Source organism: Gracilinanus agilis, chromosome 3 (genome assembly GCF_016433145.1).
Source record: "Gracilinanus agilis isolate LMUSP501 chromosome 3, AgileGrace, whole genome shotgun sequence".
NCBI lineage: Eukaryota > Metazoa > Chordata > Mammalia > Didelphimorphia > Didelphidae > Gracilinanus > Gracilinanus agilis.
Window position 1 is genome coordinate 327,819,751 of NC_058132.1, and position 21,452 is coordinate 327,841,202.

Below are 21,452 nucleotides of genomic sequence, written 5' to 3' on the forward strand. Positions count from 1 at the left end.
ATTTTGTAGAAATGTTTCAGATCACAAAGGTACAGGAGAATAACTCATCATTCGTCATTTAATCCTACATCATCTTGTATAAAAATAAGGTATCGGATATAGGTGTGGGACATATAAAAATGCAAGTTATTGACTTAAGGGGGGGCACTGCCAGCTGAGGGCATGGACATCTCCAATAGCAGTCTCACAGTACCAAGCAAAGGGCTCAACACATAGAAAGTGCTCATTAAATATTTGTTGGATCAAAGTGAATTTTTTGAAGTCTAGTTAGGGACAAGATTAAAATATGTGGAGAAGCAGTCACAGAGTTATATAAGACAGTTATAAAATGTTCACGTGTGTTTTGGACTAACAGTCTACTTCCAGTAGAATTTTAGGAGTAGAGAAACACAAAATACCCAATTCTTTTCTCTTTGTTTTAGTCCAGAGTAAATCTCCAAGCCCATGCTGTCTCTAGTATCAAACATTCAACAGAATAACAAGTCTTTATAGTCAACTGAATTTCTAGACCATTTCTAGGGAGGTTCTTTTGCAGGGCTGAGGGAGGAAAGATATCAAAGCAAGGGAGACAATGATTCCAATACTCAAGATCTCAATAATCTATAATAATAACTCACACTTATGTTAAAACTTACAAAGCACACTGAACATTTATTTAAACAACAAGATACTGAAAAATTTTAAGACAAAAAGTATGTCCTTGCCTTTAAGAACCTTACATTCTACTGGAAGGAAGACATATGTACACAACTAAATAAATGCAAAATATATTTAAAATAATTTGGGGATAAGAAGAGAGTACTACCAACCAGTACTATCAGGATACAGAGCTAGAACACAAATGAAGTTTGAATGACAAAGGGTCTTTGGATTCATAGAGTTTACTTTAGTAAGGAGTAACACAAAAAACACAATATTAAACAATACACACATCTGAGAGAAGCAAAACAAAGTATTTTCCTCACAATCAGCCTATGAGCCAAATAGTACAAATATTATTACTCTAGCTTTACAGATGAGGAAGCAAACAAAGAATTTAATGACTCTCGCATTGTCGCCCAGAAGTTTGAAATTTGACGTATAAAATAAGGACTCCTGACTTTAAAACCAGTGTCTATGTTTCTTCCCAAGATAAAAACTTACATATAGCATATAGCTAGGAGTCTAATATAAGACAAGACAAATAGTAAAGATATTATGATGCATATCATATGCATATAAATGCTGAAAGGATATGAAGCCTGATGTGATTGGAGATACCAAGGCTAAAGAATATCCTGGCATAAATCAAAGAATTCTGCCTTTACTCTCACTCCTCTGGAGAGCTGTATGGGCTGGGTTTCTATAACAGTGTGGGAAACTGATGTTCACATGCATGGCTCCTGGAGAGGTAGGGAGACAAAAGGAAGGGAGGGAAGGAGAAAGGAAGGAAGGTTCAGAACAAGTACTCCCAGTGAACCGATTGAGTGACTTCTCAATTTCCCTCCCTGGTCCTTGGCCCCAACTGCTAATATTGGACACAAACCCCATTTCTGGCACTAAGCCTTGTCCCTGTTTCCATGGCCGAAGAAGTCATTTCCAGTGCCCCAGTCTGAGCTGCACCCAGAATCTATTGAAATCTGAATGTAGGGTCAGAACTGTTTATTATACAACAATTAAAACAGGAAAATATGCAAAGCCTTCATTCAGAGGGATCCGGCTATTGTTAAGTCAGAAAATGATTTTTGTTTCTAAATAAAAAGTACATTTTGCTTTACAAAAAAAAAAATACACATATCTGGCTGTGTCTATACAGTTGCAAAGGAAAGTGAATTTGCCAGTTTATTTGCTCAGTATAAACAGCCAATCTGAAAAGTGTTCCTTCAGCATGATTTTTTCTAATCAATTGTTTACATGGGTCTGATGAACCAAACTTCACTTCATTTTGTTTTGTGGCTCTGTAGACTAAGCCTGTCTCTCCCTGCCACTGCTACCCCCTTCAAAAGACCACATAACTGCAGTAAAATTGGACCCAGACAGACAGCTTTCTTCTTGACTGATTTGGACACTTTAGCCTCAGTTTACACAGCAAAAAAGGAAGCAGACTTTAATTAAGATCACTCATTGATGAGCTTAATCAGTGTAGACAGCAGAATTCGATAATTGACTTGAAGTCTCAAAATAGACTCTAGAAAATCTTTTTTTAAACCTCCCTTTGTATAATAAGATTTTTTAATTTAAATTTGTTTGTTACCTTAAAATACACATTGAATTCCCTCCCTCCCATCCCCCCATTACAGAAGGTAACATTTGATAAAAAAGACATGTGAGTATATAAAACTATGTCTTACTCATTTATACTTATCAGGTCTTTCTGTGAAGGTGGACATACACAAGGTGGTGTCAGATGAATCCTGCATATCAAGACTCTCTCTTTGCTCAAGCTCAATAAGTTCCCTTTTTTCTACAGTAGCCATGATGATCTTAAATGCATTGCTCTGAAAGAATATGATTTTACAATTCATAATGAACATATCCAAACAGAATTCATTGTCTTAATTCTCAAGCTCTTTCCTCTTAAAATCTTCCGTATTACTTCTGAGGGTAGGCATCACCATCATTCTGGTCAACCAGGTTCAGGATCATCCTCAACTCCTTTCTTTTACCCTAGATAGCTATGATACAAACCAAGGATATAATTAATTCAAAAGGAATTGATTTGAGAGAGTGTATCTATCCTTACATGTTCACACAGCTAGAGAAAAGGTTATTGAAATAAAATAATTGCCAAGATTCCTCCCAGGTTTGGATTCTATAACCATTTAATATATAATCTGATATGATTTGGGATGTAGACTCTAAACAACCACCCCAGTGCAACTATCAATAATATGGAAATAGGTCTTGATCAATGATACATGTAAAACCCAGTGGATTTGCTTGTCAACTACGGGGAAAGGGGATGGAGTTAGGGGGAGAGAAAGAACATGAATCATGTAACCATGGAAAATTTTAAATATATATATACATATATATATATATAATCTGATATTATTTATCTACTTATTTCTGTATATCTCCAACACAAAATGGAAAATCCAATCCAAGAGTCAACAGCTATAGTTACTGATGTTCACATTTAAACAATCTCAGGATCAGTTCCAGAAGAATTCTTCCTTTTCCTAAGGAGTCCAGCAAGATAATAGCGAGTAAGAAGAATTCCCTTGTGGAAATCAACATTTCCTGATGACTTTCCTAAGCTTCAGGAAAAACTCTCTATCAACATGCTCATGTCTGACTTAGCCCAGACTGAGCCAAGCTTCAGTTCATGAAAAATGAGGCAATTTATAGCAATCACAACTACTACCCTAACTGACAGAAAGGACCTTGAATTTACTGGTTCTTCTTACTAAGCTGGGACCTTGACTCCAAGAACAGTGGCCCTGACAACTATATCCATGGCAGCAAGAGGTAGGTCCCTTCTCCCCAGCCTCCTGGTGTCAAGGAGAGACACAGAGAACTTAATCAAGGGTGCAAACATACGTGCTTGGAGACCAGGCCCTGTCCTGAGGGCAGGGGAAAAAAAAGGAGCAGGGAAAAATGGGGTCTCATCTGGAGCTTTTCCCCTTAACCAACAAACATTTCTTGAACATCTACTATATTCAAGGTGCTGTGGAGGAAATAAAGAAGTCTAGGACCTAGCAGCAGTGAATCTGCTGCTTTATAGCCCTAAAGGAATTAAGAAGTGGAGAAAGGCCCTTCTCCCCAGGAATCTGCTCACTTCATTTAGGTTAAGACTGGACCAGAGGTCTGTTAACCTAAGGAGATTGAAAGAAATAGGAAAAAGACATTCATCTTCAACATATCACTGGAACATACTCTTTGGAGATAGAAAGAACTTTAGCAGTTTTACAAATAATGGAACTGATGTCTAAAGAAAAAGAAGTTTTCCCAACATCTCAATATGTATTCTCCCAGTTCAAATCCAATATTATTTCTGCTGTTCCATCAATTCTCAGAGTATAGTCTAGGGATTCCTAAAAGTCCCTGAGACTCTTTAAAAGGGTCTAAGAGATCAAAATGATCTTTACGATAATACTATAACATTTTAATTTTTGATACAGTAAATATCAATAGAGAAAAACCACATAAACAAAAACTCTTGGGGAGGGAGAAGGGCAGGAGATTCTCAATGATTTTTCTGAGGAAAAATCAGTTTTGAGACCAAAAAGTTTTAAGAACTACTATGCTCCACATGAAATCTATTGAATTGCTTACCACCTCAGTAGGGCGGTGTGGGAGGAGAATTAGAGACTCAAAATTCTTTTTAAAATGTTGGAAATTGTTTCTATATGTAACTGAGGGTGTAGAAATATAATTTCATAAAAAGAATAGCTGTGGTACATCATACTGCTTCTGGTAAAAACCAATCAACTTAAGGATCTCAACTGGAAGATGAATAACAATCTGATAAAATAACAAACAAAGCTAAAAGGGCATAGAGCCAAATAAGTGTTCTGGGAGAGTAGATACTTATGGTACCTGAGTCTAATCAGCTTAGGAGTTGCCCAGATCCTGGGTTGCAAAGCAGGTCCATGTTTATCCTAAGGACGTCTATTACCCTTGTCCCATGGCCCACAACCTTGAAGTGTTTTTGTCCACCCCTCTCTATCTCCCACTGTGGAATTTATCCTTGGCCATTCCTAACCAAATGTAAAAATAATGCTTCTCTCAGGATGGCCAAAAATTGCTTATAGGAAGTAGCTTTCCCTTCGACAAAGCTTTTTCTCCTTCTGAATGATTTCAGAAGCATAGGGATGGCCTAGCAGGCTGCCTCTAGAAACAGATAAGTTGAGAAAGCAATCGCCAAGAAAAAAAACGATAGGCAGAGGGCATCTTTAAGCTAGCAGCAGCAAAGTCCTATTTCCAGGTTTATTTTTGGAAATCTCTTAATAGTACAATTTTCTTTCACTTGGTATACTAGATATGACCCACTGAGGCTGAGAGCAGAGCCACTCCAAGGCAAATTTGTGAAGGGGTCTAAATTATTCTTTAGTGGCATTAGCCTTCTTCTCCTGTCCTCCCTCTTCAGAACTTGGCCAAATGCTCAGTGCTCTTTGGCTACCTTGTGCCTTCAAAGGTCCAGATGTCAGGGCTCCAGCCAATGACTCCAGACTTTTTTCTGCCTACCCCCTCCACATCATACTTCCCAGAAAACTAATGTCAAACCCTCTAATTATCCTGTATCCTATTCTTTTGAGGCCCTCCTCTCAGCTAGCACTAATATGTTCAAATAATCCACAATTTACTGAGGAAGATTTTTTTTAACCTTCTGAAAGCATTTTAACAAGAAATTCACTCCTATGGTTTCAGGTACCTTAAACTGTAAAAATGAGTGGCAGAGGGTAAGTTAGGTGAATCAGTAAATATAGAGCCAGGTCTGGAGACAGGAAGTCCTGGGTTCAAATTTGACCTCAGACATACTTTTTTAATAGTATGATCCTGGGCAAGTCACTAGCCTCAATTGCCTAGCCCTTACTCTTCTTCTGCCTTGGAACCAATATTTAGTATTAGTTCTAAGACAGGAAGGAAGGAAGGAAGGAAGGAAGGAAGGAAGGAAGGAAGGAAGGAAGGAAGGAAGGAAGGAAGGAAGGAAGGAAGGAAGGAAGGAAGAGAAGAAAAAAGATGAATGGTAGATTTTTTTAATTTCAGTGATAGGGTAGTACAGGGTATTTCTGGGACCAAGAGCCTTTTAGAATCACCCCTTTATGTTGTGCTTACTTTTCTGTTATTTTGGCACTGCATCAAGACAGTTGAGGTTATAGTTGCTTTCATTCACAGACCATGTCCAGAAGTCCCTCTTTACCTGACCTTCCTTTGTGTTATCAGTCTTTTAATCTAAGGTTGACTTTTAACATCTTAACATAAACCTGGACTCACTCAGTCTGCCTAAATTTTATTCAGCAACTTGGTGAAAAACTCTTATTTTTTTGCCTCTGATCTCAAAATCTTTATCTTCAACCTGAAGGCTGCTGTTCTTAGGAAGTTGGGAAGGAAATCCATTTTTCTCTCCCATCTATTCTGCTTCTTACCTCCTACTCCATCTTCCTCATCTGCAAAATGGAAATAGATAATAAAAGCATCTACTTTATATGCATTGTGAGAATCAAAACAGATGACGTGTAAAAGATTTTGTAAACCCTAGAGCATGATCAATACAAGCTATTTTTATTGTTTTCATTATTAGTAAAATTAATATAATACAATATAACTATTATTATATTCTAAATACCATGTATCCTTTTTTGTAATCCTTCTGCCTTAGAATTTATACTAAATATCATTTTCAAGGCAGAAGAACAGTAAGGACTAGTCAATTGAGGTTAAGTGACTTGTTCAGGTCACACAGCTAGGAAGTGTCTGAGGCCAGTTTCAAATCCAGAACCTCCCTCCCATCTCCAGTCCTGGTTCTCAATCTATTGAACCATCTAACTGCCCTTAATCCTATGTAGTTTTTAATGACCAGCTCTATATCCATATCCTTCGCAAAGTCTTCCTGACTTTTCCAGTCCTCAATGACTTCTTCCACTAAACTTCAATAGCACCACACTGAACCACCTGAACAGACCTGATCAATAATTTAAGTACTTAATAAGCTGGTCCAAAATTGACTAAAAAAAAAAAGAAATCTAGCTGAATCATAAATTATACCGAAATTTCAATGATCTCATACTGCTCCTAGTTCAAACATTCATCCTGTTTTGCACGAATATTCTCTTGCTGGCATGGGACCAGCATGACAAAAAAAGAATTGGTATAATTTGAGAGGAGCAGCAAGGTAGTGCAGTCCTTAGAGGGCCTGCCCTGAAGTTAGGAAGATTCACCTTCCTGAGTTCAAATCCAGCCTCAGACACTTATTAGCTATGTGACCCTAGGCAAGTCATTAAACCCGGTTTGCTTCAGTTTCCTCATCTGTAAAGTGAGCTAGAAAAGGAAATGACAAATCAACTCCAGGATCTTTGTCAAGAAAATCTCAAATGGAGGAGGATGGGTCCAGAAGAGTTGAACAGCACTGAAACAACTGCACAACAACAACATGATTTGAGATAGCTGCCAATCACACAATGCCATGATCTCAGAAGAATAAAATTTGCAGGTGAAGAAAAAAGTAATGAAAAGATGCATAATATTTTGTATCATTTGTAGTATGTTATGAAGAATGACTTTTGCAAAAGAAGTAGAAGATAGTATTAGGACCATGCTATTGGACAGAGCATTTATTTTGGGGTCATAGGACCTGGATTCAAATCTTGCTTCTCTCACTCCTTTTGTGTCCTCCTGGGAGTCACTGAATCCCCCTAGGTCAGTGATGAACAAACTACTGCCCTCTGAAATGTTCTATCCTGAGGCAGCGCAACATTATTCCTAATCTGATGAATCCAATGAGTAGGATACAATACAATGAAACTTGGAAAGAGTTGCCTTAGAAACAGACTGACAGATGAGCATTTCCTTTCCTTTGGCCCCCTCTTTTAAAAGTTTGCCCATCACTGCCCTAGGTGACAGTTTCTTCATCTCACAATGAGAGAGTGGAACTAAACCTATAATTTTATGAATAAACTGAAGAAGTGAGTTGGTTATGAGGGAAGATCAAAAACTAACAGTCAGATGACAGCACTCAGAAAATTTTAAAAGAAGCAGAGAAAGCCTTCAACATTATTTATGAATAATTTATGGAAAAACATAGATAAAAATCACACTGGATTGGGTGGGAGGTTGGGTAGGGTGGTGAGCAGTGGGAAATTACAATTCTATAAAAAGAAGGCTTCAATTATTTTATTTTATTGTGCTAAAAAGAATCATACAGAATAATAAGACATGGTTGGCTTGCATGAGTGAAGAGAATTCCTACATCAATGAAAATAGATTCATAAAGTATAAGTTCTTAATTATATGTTCTCCTATCCCCTTTTTATGCATTCTTCCTTTATCCTTGAGACTATAAAGTATTTAAGGGCAAAGACTGACATCTCTTAGATCCCCTCTGAATTCCCCACTTGGTCTGTTGTTTAGTTATCTATATCCAACTCTTCATTGACCCCATCTGGGATTTTCTTGGAAAAGATGCTGTAGTTGTTTGCCATTTCCTTTTCCAGTTCATTTTAACAGATGAGGAAATTGAGGCAAATTGAGACAAAAAAATAGGGTTAAATGATTTGCTCAGGTCACAGAGCTAGTGTCTGAGGCCAGATCTGAACTCAGGAAGATGGGTCTTCCTGACTCTGGGCCTGACCACTTTGCCACCTAGCTGCCCTCCCAATATTCCTAGCTTAGAACTAAAAGATCTTTCCTTTGGCTTAAAAATTGACTGGTCTTACCTTCTCTTTTCAAATGCAAATTTTCTTGGAAAAGAGAACTGTTTAGTCTCAATCATTATGGGTAAAAAGGGTGCCCAATAACTACTCAATAGTGACTGATAGATCATGAGCTCAGGATCTTTAGATCTGAAAAAGACAACCTTTTTTAAAATTTCCTCTTTGTTAGGAAGGCTCCTGTTAGCTAAAAATGCTGGGTTTGGATGGGCAGAGAGCTCTATGGGAAAGAATTAGAGGAAACACTAAAAGGAGAAAATGGCTAAATAAAAAGCATTTATTAAGCACTTACTTTGTGCTAGGCAATATTCTAAATTCTGGGGATGCTAATATAGAAATAAGACAGTCCTGACCATCATGACATTTACATTCTAATAGGAAGAGACTTGGTGAACAAGAATTTCAATAAGAATTTTTACCAAACTTTATAATTGTTGAAAGCTGTCCTTGCTGGCCAAATCTAGGATCCAAGACCCCTTTACCAAATTCAAGCAATGTAATTAACCTCAACAATACCAGTAACAGGAGAGTGAGTTCTACTAAAAGAAATATGAGATGTATTATTTACTGAGCCATCTCCATCCCAAATACTCCTATGGGTTATTTGTACCCAACCTGTCATAGAGCTTGTAATGGTTTAGTCGGCCTCAGGTGGACATACTTCATATTGACCCCGATATAGCCATGTCATTTTGGTCCTCTTAATATAAAGGACAACAGCCAAGCAACCAACCAACCAATCAGTAGAGTGAAAGAGTATATACTTGTGCTTCTGGGGAAGTCTCATAATACCCCAGAAGTCCAAGAACCCAGGATAGGACCCTGAAAAAAAGAGAGGAGGGGTGTGTGTGAAAGGGAGGTATCCAATAAATGGGGAATATTTGAACAAACTGTAGTCTCTGACTAAAATGAAATATTATTGGGTCTTAAGAAATAATGATAATTAAAATTCCAAAGAAATAGGTGAAAGCTTAAAATGATATGGCCAAATTGAAAGAAAGTAGAACCAAAAAATGGTATACATAACTCATGACCCAGAATATCTCACATCTGGGTTTAATATGGAAAAAAAAGCTGAATCCTAGAGGTAACTTTGCAAAATCACAAACTCTTTCTATGGTTCATTATATCCCAACACAGGGGGTACATGGGGAAAATCTCAGGACAGGAGATGGGAACAGGGGTAGGGGTAGAAAATAGCTTGAGTATAGCTTATTTCTAGATTTCTGAAAATGCAGGTAAAAAGATTTCCTCCATCTCTATACCAGCCCTTAAGGTGACAATCCAAACTACTGGATTCATAGAATAGCCTTTGTTCTGGTACCAGAAAAATGTAAATGATTGAGAAGTCTTTCTGAATTGGAGGCCAAGAACATAGAATCCAGAAACTCTCCCTTCAGGCCAAATGAACAAGACCATATATATATATATATATATATATATATATATATATATATACCTCTGCCCCAAAGGAACCATTACCAGATACTAGCTCTACTCTACTCTCAGAATCTCACAGGCAAAATGAAAAAAGGGATCAGCAATTCTGTGGTTCCCCTTTCTAAGTCAGAACAAAGAAGTGGCTTCTATAAGAATGTAAGATGATAAATTCATCTTCCACCAATAAAAATCCATCTTCTAATTGGTGCCAAAGTCCAGTGTCCCTATACTCCATAGGATGATACAGTCTCAAAGTCTCAAGTAATTGGTTGTCTCTAAGCCTATCAATTCATCTCCAGCTAGTGAGACAATCTGGGCATTTCCTTAGTCCTCTTAATAAAGAGTTAAGTGTCATGTCTGCAGCTTTCACAGGGAGTTACTCTCAAAATCCTAAACAAAGTCTCATCTCCCTTTAATTTCATCAAAAACATTTCCTCAATCAATCCCCAACATACATAATTACCACAGTCACATAAATGAAGATGGCATTAAGAGGCAACAAAATTCAGGTCGTATCCAACATAATATCAGTACCATACTATGGAAGTTAAGATTTAAAATATGTGCACGTATTTTTTAAAGAAATAAAAGTAAGGGGAAAGAAAGCACCATGGGAAGGAGAGAAGAAAGGATTCAAAGGAAAAGGAAAGAAGAGGAGAATCAGAAGAAAAGATAAGGGGAAGTGAAGAAGATAAAAAGGAATAAGAAAAGGAGGAACCAGAGAGAGAAAGAAAGTGAGGAAAATGAGAGGAAAACAAGAGAGAAGTGAGGGGAACAGAGGACAAGGGGAAAAGAAAGAGAAAGTGAAAAGATGAAGAATGAAAACTAGGGACAGAGAATGAAACTGTGGTTTCATTGGCATGAGAAACTCCCATGTGATGAAAATCTCTTTACTAGTGGGTCAGCCTCTTCTTACAGTTGCCTAGATCACTAAGAGCTTAAACAACGTGACTAGGGGTCACATAGCCACTTTGTGTCAAAGGTGGGACCTGAACTCAAGTCTTGCTGACTTCAAGGTTAGCCACAGTGCCTCTGAGAGTAAAGGAGAAAAGATGAAAAAGGGAGGGAAATGGAAAGAAAGGGAACAAAAGGGAGGGGAAGGGATGAGCGCCAAATGTCTTCTGGATTCTTCACCTACCTGAAATCCTTTAATCATTCCACGGAGGATCTACCCTCTTGGGGGATTTAGTGCTTGATGCTGTTTGTGAATTTGCCTTCTGGTGAACCCAGGGTTCTGTAGGAGGGGGAAGATCCAGCTGGACAGTCTAAAAGGAGAAATCAGAGCCACTTGTTTAAACAGCCTCAAGCCTCCCAAGTGTCTCCAGACGCTTTGAGTGAGGGAATATGGGGGAGGTGGCTGAATTAAGGAAAAGAATGACAGCCATAAGATTTTATTTTAATTTATTTTTTCCATCAGCTTTTTCCATTCCAGGAGGAATAATTTTTTTCGTATTGGAATCAAAGTGCTCAATCCCAACCCTTCTGTTTTATCTCGACCTCCTCTCATGGTTTTGTTTGAAAAGTGACAGCTTTGGGACATCCCTGGCTGTTTCCCATTAGGGGCAGAGGGTTCACCAGTGTGTCCTTCGGATGTTCCCTATTACACAGTGGGGATTTTAAAGCAGAAACACACACTAACAGAGTTACAGTTGGCTGGGTATCAAACCCTGATCCCTTTCCTTATCTCATGGAGATTTCAGAAGCACTCCAGGCAAAACCAACTCCCTTCCTATAGGGAAGGGGAAAAGGAGGGGGAAAGAGTATTGTTTCCATACTCCACCACCTTGAAACTATAGGTGAAGTAGTCAGAATATGATGTGATGCTGTTGGGAAACCCTCCCAGCCCCCAAACATCTCTTCTACCCAGCTGTCACTTACTTCAAGCATCTGTGATTCAGTAATGAAATGAGGCAGATTGAAGGGAAGTAGAGCCAAAAGGATTATATCATTTGCATGTAACTCATGGCCCAGGAGCCCCAAGAGCTGGCTTTATCCTTCCTCCACAGAAGCAGATGATAACCCATCCATCAGTTTACCAAAATGGCAATTGTGAGTTGCTTTGGCCAAAAAAAAATAAATCATCTTCCTTTGTCTAACCTGGAGATTAGCCTCTTAGGTCACTTGATAATAGTGAGACACCTCATACAGCTTTTTGCCAGTCCCTTCCAGCTTCATAGAACCTGGAAGAGTTTGCACTTATTGGCCACAGCCTTTGAGATCTCAGTGTCACCTCCCTACCATGATACAGCATCAGAACTGGACTTAATTGGCTGAACAACCAGCTACTGCACTTCCAGAAATCCCAGCATCACCAGTTCTTTACTTAGAATTAGGCATTCCACCACCACCACTACCACCACCACCACCTTTTCAAATAGGGATCCCTTACAAAGAACAGGACTTTCGGTAAAATTTAGGGGTTTTTAATCTTTTTTTTCTCCAGGAGGGGAATCTTAAATGCAGAATGCCATCATGGAAAGTTTGCAAGCTCAGTGGATTGAAAGCCATGCCTAGAGACCGGAGGTCCTAGGTTCAAATCTGACCTCAAATACTTCCCAGCTGTGTGACTCTGGGCAAGTCATTTGACCCCCGTTGCCTTAAAAAAAAAAGAAAAAGAAACTACCATATAGGGGCAGATAGGTGGCTCAGTAGATTAACAGTGGGTCTAGAGGCCATGGGTTCAAATATGGCTCCAGACACTTCCTAGCTATGTGACCCTGAGCAAGTCACTTAACCCCCATTGCACACTCTACACAGTATTGATTCTAAGACTAAAGGTAAGATTGTTTGTTTGATTTTTTTCTTTAAAGAGCCTACTATGTGCCAGGCACTGTGCTAAGCACTCAGGATACAAAAAGAGGCAAAAACAAAAAAACAAAAAACAAAAAAACAGTCCCTGCCCACAAAGAGCTTATGCTCTAATGGGGGGAATTAGAGGCCCTGAGGTTGAATTCATGCTTGGATACTTACCTGAATAAGTGACTTTGGACAAGTCATCTTTCTCTTCTTATGTATAAAGTGAGGAGGTTAGACTTTTATGATCCTGGTCAATTCGAAATCTATAGTTTTGCTCTGTTTTGTGTTTTTTTTTTTTTCATTTCCAGTAGTATATGAGTCCCAGCCTCAAAGAGCCTGGCAAGCTTACTTTGGGAAACATTTCTGAAGTGGTTCCAGGAAGCCTTTCCTTTCTCTTTATACTTGAGGTTGCGTGTCTATACAATCACCAAATACAGATGAAGTCTCTATTTTGCTTGTATATGAGGGTTTTTGAAGATGAGATGTGGTCCTTGCCTTTGAAGATCATACAATCAGATTAAGAGACAAGACAAGAACAGAAAATTATATGATTCCTACAATCCTTTTTGGAGCCTGTGTTTATATCTTTTTTTTCAACCCTTAAGACGAACTATAAGAGCAAGGCAATGGGGATTAAGTGACTTGCCCAGGGTCACACAGCTAGGAAGTGTCTGAGATCATATTTGAACCCAGGTCCTCCTGATCTCCAGGCCTGACTCTATCCACTGTGCTACCTAGCTGCACTTTCATAATTATATCTTGAAGTTACTATGGATTGCGTGAATACTTTATTAAAAAGAAGCAGCAATGTTTGAATCTGTTTGGATTTTTTAGAGCATAAAATAATTTTTATAGCAGCAAAGTAGTAGCAAAGAACTGGAAATAAAGGAAATACCCATCAAATGATGAATGACTAAACAAATTGTGGTCCACTGATATATTAGAATATTACTGTGCTTTAAGAAATAGTGAATATAAGGAATACAGAGATGCATGGGCAGCCCCAAATAAGTAAGCAGAAGCAGGAAAATAATATAGACAATGAGTCTGAAAATGGAAATGGAAAAAAACAATAACAAAACAATTAAAGCTAAAGGCTGTGAAAATATAACTAAGTTGGTCCAAAGAAAAGACAGGAAAAAACAGAGGTAAAGTATAGTGATGTAGAGCATTGCCTACAATCTCAAAAATTTCAATATGCAGTTTAGTTTTGCTGAATTGTTTTTTCTCCTCTTTTTTATTCTTTGCCATAAGAGATACTACTAACTCTATGAGCTGTTGGGGAGAAAGCACTTAAAGAATTATATCAATTTGAGTTATTTTAACATTTTTATATAGGAGCATGGTTCAGTGCAAAGTGTTCTATTTGAAATCAGAGAATGTGGGTTCAAATCCCCTATGTGTGTCACATTGGGAAATCAATTACTCTCTCTGGGCCTCATTTTCCACAGCTGTAAGATTAGGGCTTAGATGACCTCAAAGGTTCTTTCCATCTCTAAATCTGTAATCTTCTAATCAATGCCTTGAATGAAGACATAGATGGCACAAATCTGAAAGAGACAGCTAACACATTATATGACACAATTAGGGTCCCAAAACATCTCTCTCTACAGACTAGAGGAATAGGGCAAATCTGTTCTGATGAAATTTGAGAGGAATAAAGGCAGTCTTATGCTTGGATTTAGCAAATGAAGTTCACAAGTACCAGATGGGGAAGGCATGGCTAGAAACATTTCAAGAGAAAAAGATTGGGGAGTTTTAGTACACTACAAACTTAATACGAATCAGCAGGGTGACAGGGCAGCCAAAAAAATGTTACTATGATCTTAAGCTGCAATAAGAAAGACATAATGTTCCAGGGCACATTTTAGGAAGGGTATTGAGAAAATGAAGGCAACGTGAGCATAGGGAATACAGAGCATCCTTGGAGCCAGGAAGATTCAGATTCAAGTTTCTCTTTTTACCCATCCTGGCTGTGTAACTGGGCAAGTTCTTGACCTTTCAGCATGCTAAGAGCAAAGACTATATATGCTGTCAAGAAGGTGAAGACTTGGCACTGGTAGGGAGTTTTTTTGTCTGCAAGTCTCTGTTCCAATGAAGTCATAAACATAATCCCCATTCCTACCCCTCTTGATAGAGTGGAGCAGATTCAGAAAAATCTGAGCAGAATACTAGTACCCATGTTAGCCTGCACTGAGTGCACACAAAAGTTGTGTTCAGCCATTGGGAAGGGCTGTCATGGGTGAAACATACATTCATGGTTTCATATAAAAACCTCTTTCTTCTTTGCATGTTGAAATGTTCATATGTGTTCAGGATGTTTTAAAGATTCAGAGACAATCCCAAAGGGCTCAATGAAAAATGCTACTTACCTCCAAAGAAAGAATGGATGAAGTCTAAATGTAGACTTAATATGTTTTGGCATATTATATTTCGTTTTCTTTTTTCAGTTTTTGTTCATTTTCTTCCATAAAATGACTAATATGGAAAAATGTCTTACATAATTCCACATATAAAATCTACATCAGATTGCTTGCCGTCTCAGGGAGGGAGGAGGGAAGGGGGGCAGAAAATTTGGAATGTGAGTGTTAAAAAATGTTTTTTTATGAAATTGGGAAAAATAAAATATTCTTTTTAAAATTTCATAATAAAAAAGAAAATCTTTCTTAAAAGATTTAATTTATTCTGAGTGGCCTCAAAAGCCAGCGGTAGGAAGAATGGGTAGAAATGAAGAAAAGCAGGGCAGCTGGGTGGCTCAGTGGATTGAGAGTCAGGCCCAGAGATGGGAGGTCCTGGGTTCAAATTTGACCTCAGACACTTCCTAGCTGTGTGACCCTGGACAAGTCACTTAATCCCCATTGCCTAGCCCTTACCACTCTTCTGCCTTAGAACCAATACCCAGTATTGATTCTAAAACAGAAGGTAAGAGTTTAAAAAAAAAAGAAAAGAAATGAAGAAAAGCAAATTTTAGATCACGGTGAGAAAAATTCCTCAATAATATAGTTAATATTTATAAGTTACTTGCAAAAATCTTTACAAATATTATCTCATTCGATTCTCACAACAACTTAGTGAGGTAGTTGCTATTATTATCCCCATCTTACAGATGAGGAAAGTGAGTCAGAAAGAAGTAATTTACCCAGTGTCACAAACCCAGTAACTGACTGAGTTAGAATTTAAACTCAGATGTTTCTGACTAAGTCTAAAACACTAGTCATTATACCAAGCAGTAGCCAGAGTTATCCTAAAATAGAATACTCTTCTAGTATGGGCTAGATGACCACCTGTTGGAATGTCATAGATGGGATTCCTATTAAAGTATAGCTTGGATTAAATCAAGGGCTCTTTTTTTGTGTCATGATCCCCTTTGGAAGTCTGGTGAAGTCTATAGACTCATAATAATGCTTTAAAGTACAAAAAATAAAAGACATGGGATTACAAAAGAAACCAATTATATTGAAAATACAGTTATCAAAATATTTTTAAGCATGTTCATGGACTTCTGGTTGAGGACCCCAGAACCAAATGGCCTGTGGGATTCCTTCCAACTCCAATTCCCTGTGATTCTGTGGAATTTTCTTGTCTACCTCCCCATTACCATCACTACTACCACCATCCAGAATCTATACTGGAAAGATATGCAGCAAAAACTCAATAAACACTTATTGGATAAATTTACGGTTGGTTAAATCATAGCTTCATGGACTCATCAAAGCTGAGTTTCATAAATCCTCAAGTTCCAGGGAATAGACACATGGCATCATTCCTCATCATGGAGTAGGGGTGGGAGCAATTGCTACTGCCAGGAGGGAGTCATTTAAGGCCTTAGCTGTCAGAGACCTCTTATGGTTAAAGCCTGAAACAATCCCTGTTAGCCAGGGATGAGAACAGCTGGAATTCTTCCGTGTGGTCTGCCTCCTCAGCCCCTAAGCAGAGATTGCAACCTGGAACTACTTAGAAACCGGAAACAAAACCCTGCCATAAACCCAAACAAATAAACAAATAGGCAAGATGCCTGCTTTTCTTAAGTTACAAGTAGAAATGCCAGAGGAATAAATGTGGGGGTAAGGAGAAAGGAATGACTCCAACCTCTGAGACAGCCCTACCTACCCCAGGGAGCAGATTGGACATTAGCTATGGCCCTACTTAGAGACCCTCAACATGTTCTGAAGGTCACTGCAAGTAGCTTTACAATGAGCTCAGGTTAAAAGCACTAAGTAATGATGAGCCAGCCATGGATAAAGACAAGTAGAGAAAAACAGCCTGAAGGGAAAGATAGGTGGCATAGTGAACTGAGCACCAGGCTTGAAGTCAGGAGGATCTGGGTTCAAATCTGACCTCAGATACTAGTTGGGTGACCTGGGAAAGTCAATTAACTCTAATTGCCTAGCCCTTACTACTCTTCTGCCTCAGAATCAATATTTATTAATATTAATCTATAATTATTGATTCTGAGGCAGAAGATAATGGTAAAGAAAAGAAGAAAAGAAATATGATATCATGGGGAAATGTCTGAACATAACATCAGGAAATCTAGTTTCAAATCCTGGCTCTAACACTAAGTGGGGCAAATAACCACTTTTTCCTCATCTCTAAAGTTTACTGGAAAGAGATTGAATTTGAATAAGAAGATGTGGATTTGAACCCTAGATCTTCTACTTATTTTTCCTGTAACCTTGGGTATATCTCTTCCCTACTCTGGGTTTACATTTTCTCAATTAGCAATCCATGAATATTTATTAAGCATCCACTGGCACTTTCTTCAGCCCAAAGAATACAAAGACAATGTTAAAATAATCTTCTCCCCTCAGCATCAGGATGATAGAGCTGGGCAGTGGGGCAGTGAGGGGTAGTAATAGAAACAGGACTCTAATGCTCTGGGATCTTGTATTTCTCACCAATTAGCACTAGTTAAACATGAACTACAAGATCTATGGTTTCAGCATTAGTCAAAAATGAATTGCAGCATCTGTATTGTTGATCGGTTATCTGTTCTGTATCATCAGTCAGTCACCTGTACTGGATCTAGAATGTTCTATACTGGACATCAGCCTTGTGTCTGCTCTATGTTATTAATTACTCATATTGTTCTTTATTTACCTTGGTTCTAAACTGTTAAGCATTATTAATTACTTATAGTGGTCATCTACTATGCTGTATCCCTGCCCCCGCTCCATGTTCCCATTCCAGAAGGATAGCAAGATGTCTTACACATTGACAAATGATGCCAGGTGAGACCATGGGGAGAACATGGGACATGCACCCTAAGAGCTCCAGCATTCCAGAAGGATCTTCCAAATCTGCTCATGCTCCTTATTCTCTTTCTAGTGTCTGAGTTCACCTATGACCTATCAAACACAAAATCACACTTTCACCTGAATTTGGCCATGCCCATTTTCCAGAGTTTGGGGAAAAGATGGAGATTTCCCTAGAATAGGAGATAAGAAGTTCCCAGCCTTCAAAAAATATACACACTTGGGCTACTATTCCACTGCCTATTGGGCAATTCCATGAGCCCCAAGGGCTACTCCATCACCCTGAGAGCCAGTACTCCACAGCTCAAAGGCTACTTCTTCAATCCAGGGCTATTAGGCTACCCTACCAGTCCCTAGGCTAATCCATCAGCCCTAAAGCTATCTGATTAACCCTTGGGCTATTCCACCTGCTAATTGGCTATTTCACCCCCTTAAACCTCTTCTTCAAATGAAATTCTTTTCTTACTTCTGGATTGAACAGAATTTGAGCCTTCCATTCTTGAGGTAAGTTCCTTCTGCAAACTTGTATGTTTCTCCCACAACAAAGACAACATAAACCTACAGAGATGCATCATTCCCTCTGGCTTCAATATCCCAATTCCCACAAGCAGATTAGGTCCCAAGAGGGCACTTAACTATTTCTCCTATCATGGTTCTAGGGATAATCTTGAAATATTCTCAGTAGTTTTCTAGTACTATTTCTCACATGGCACACAAGAAGGAAGAAAACAAACATAAAAGAGGTACAGCTAGGTAGTACAATGGATAAAACACCAAGTTGGGAGGACTTAGGTTCAGATCTGACTTGGATTTTTCCTAGTTGTGTGACTCGGATATTGGATTATTTAAGCATTCTATTTCTTCTGCTGTTAATCTAGGCAATTTATATTTTTGTAAATATTCATCCATATCACCATACGTTGCCATATAATTTGGCAAAATAGTTCTTAATGATTGCCTTAATTTCCTCTTCATTAGAGGTGAGGTCTCCCTTTTCATCTTTGATAATATTAATTTGGTTTTCTTCTTTCTTTTTTTAATTAGATTTGCCAATACTTTTTCTATTTTATCTGGTTTTTTCCAAAGTAACAGCTTCTAGTCTTATTTATTAATTCAATAGTTCTTTTACTTTCGATTTTATTCATTTCTCCTTTGATTTTTAGTATTTCTAATTTTGTTTTCATTTGGGGATTTTTAATTTGTTCAGTTTCTAGTTTTTTAAGTTGCATGCCCAATTTATTGACCTCTGCCCTTCCTAATTTGTTAATATATGCACTCAATGATATAAATTTCCCCTTTAGTACTGCTTTGGCTACATCCCATAGGTTTTGGTAAGTCTCATTGTTGTTATTGTCTTCAATGAAATTTTTAATTGTTTCTATGATTTGTTCTTTAACTAACTTATTTTGGAGAGTCATATTATTTAATTTCCAATTAGTTTTGGGTTTGCTTCACCATGTATCCTTGCTAATAACTATTTTTATTGCATTATGATTTGATAATGTTGCATTTATTATTTCTGGTTTTTTGCATTTTATATTTTTTGCATTTGCCATGTTTCTATGCCCTAGTACATGGTCAATCTTTGTGAATGTTCCATGTGCTGCCAAAAAGAAGGTGTATTTCTTTTTGGCCCTATTTATTTTTCTCCATATGTCAATTAACTCTAATTTTTCTAAGATTCCATTTACCTCTCTTATCTCTTTCTTATTTATTTTTTGGTTTGATTTATCTAGATCTGATAGGGGAATATTTAGGTCTCCTACTAGCATAGTTTTATTATCTATTTCCTCCTTGAGCTCTGCCAGTTTCTCCTTTAGAAATTTAGATGCTATACCATTTGGTGCATGAGTACTGCTATTTATTTCTTCATTGCTTATACTGCCTTTTATCGGGATGTAATTACCTTTCCTATCTCTTTTAACCATATCTATTTTTACTTTGGCTCTGTCAGAAATCATGATTCCAACTCCTGCCTTCTTTTTCTCAGTTGAAGCCCAAAAGATTTTGCTCCAGCCTTTTATTTTTACTCTATGTATGTCTACCTGTCTCATGTATGTTTTTGGTAGACAACATATGGTGGGATTTTGGTTTCTAATCACTCTGCTATTTGCTTCTGTTTTATGAGCAAGTTCATCCCATTCACATTCAGAGTTATAATTATCAACTGTGTATTCCCAGAAATTTTGATTCCCTCTCCTTGTCCTGCCCTTTCTTCTTTCACTATTTCCTTCTATACCAGTGTTTTGTTTTTAATCAGTTCCCCTAATCCCCTCCCTTATTATACTTCCCTTTCTCCCCCCTCCCTTTTTATTCCCCTCTTATTGTTCTTTAGGGTCTTTTTAAGCTATGCCCCCCCTATCCTCTCCCTCCCTAGTTTTGCTTCCCTCCCCACCAGTCCTTTTATTACCCTTTTACTTTTCTATAGGAGGTGAATCAATTCTCTGCCCCAATAGATCTGATTTTCCCTCTTTAAGTAAATTTCAATGCACTTAAGAATTAAGTATTTCCTTTCTCCAACCTCTTTACCCTTCCATTGTATTGGTCGTCTTTCTTGTTCGCCCCACACACTTCTTTATAAAATATAAATTTACTCCATTTTGTCTGTTTTCCCATTTCTCTTAATATTATCTCCTTTTTTACCTCTAGTTTTGTATATATTTATCTGATGCTAGCTCAATGCATTATTTTGTTACTGGTCCAGTATATTTAATGACAGGAGGAGTGAGTAGTGTGGCATTTCCACTGGACTCACTCTTCCTCACCCTTACTTCCCTCAGTCACAGGTACCAAGGTCTGGCTCCTAAAAACACTCTAGTTGTTTGAGTCTCCATGCAGTAGTTGGACTGTTCCCACTGCAATCTCCTCTGATACACATAAGTCCCAGATGTGTCTAATTTTTTCAGCCAATTTCAATATATTTCAGCATCTCTGATTTCATCCAATGAGTTGATTTTCACTCCTTGTACCTAGTTCATACCTTTCATTCATTTAATAAAAGCATCTCGGAATTTTTCTTACCTGGTTTACATATTTGATTGATTTATTCTGTGATTCAATCCGAGAAACCTTCTCTCCTGATAAAAGTATCAGAAGTAGAGTTTCTTATTAATGACATGAATTTTGATTGAGGTACCATGAAATAGCCTTCAGATATAAAGGCTATGATAGATAGATAGAAAGATAGATAGAAAGAAAGAAAGATAGATAGATAGATAGATAGATAGATAGATAGATAGATAGATAGATAGATAGATAGATAGATAGATAGAAAACACCTGGGTAGGGGGAAGGAAAGGGAAGCCCTAGAAGTTGAGGAGATGAGAAACAGGAAAATCTTCATGCAAAAGGAAACTAGAGATTCTTTTTTTTTTTAAACTTACCTTCTATCTCAGAATCAATACTAAGTATCTGTTCTAAGGTAGTAGAACAGTAAGGGCTAAGCAGTGAGGGTTAGATGACTTATCCAAGGTCACATAGCTAGAAAGAATCTGAGATCAAATTTGAACCCAGGACCTCCCATCTCCAGGACTGGCTGTCTATCCACTGAGCCACCTAGCTGCCTGAGAAACCAGAGATTCTAAGAAGTAGAGATAAAGAGGAAGGATAT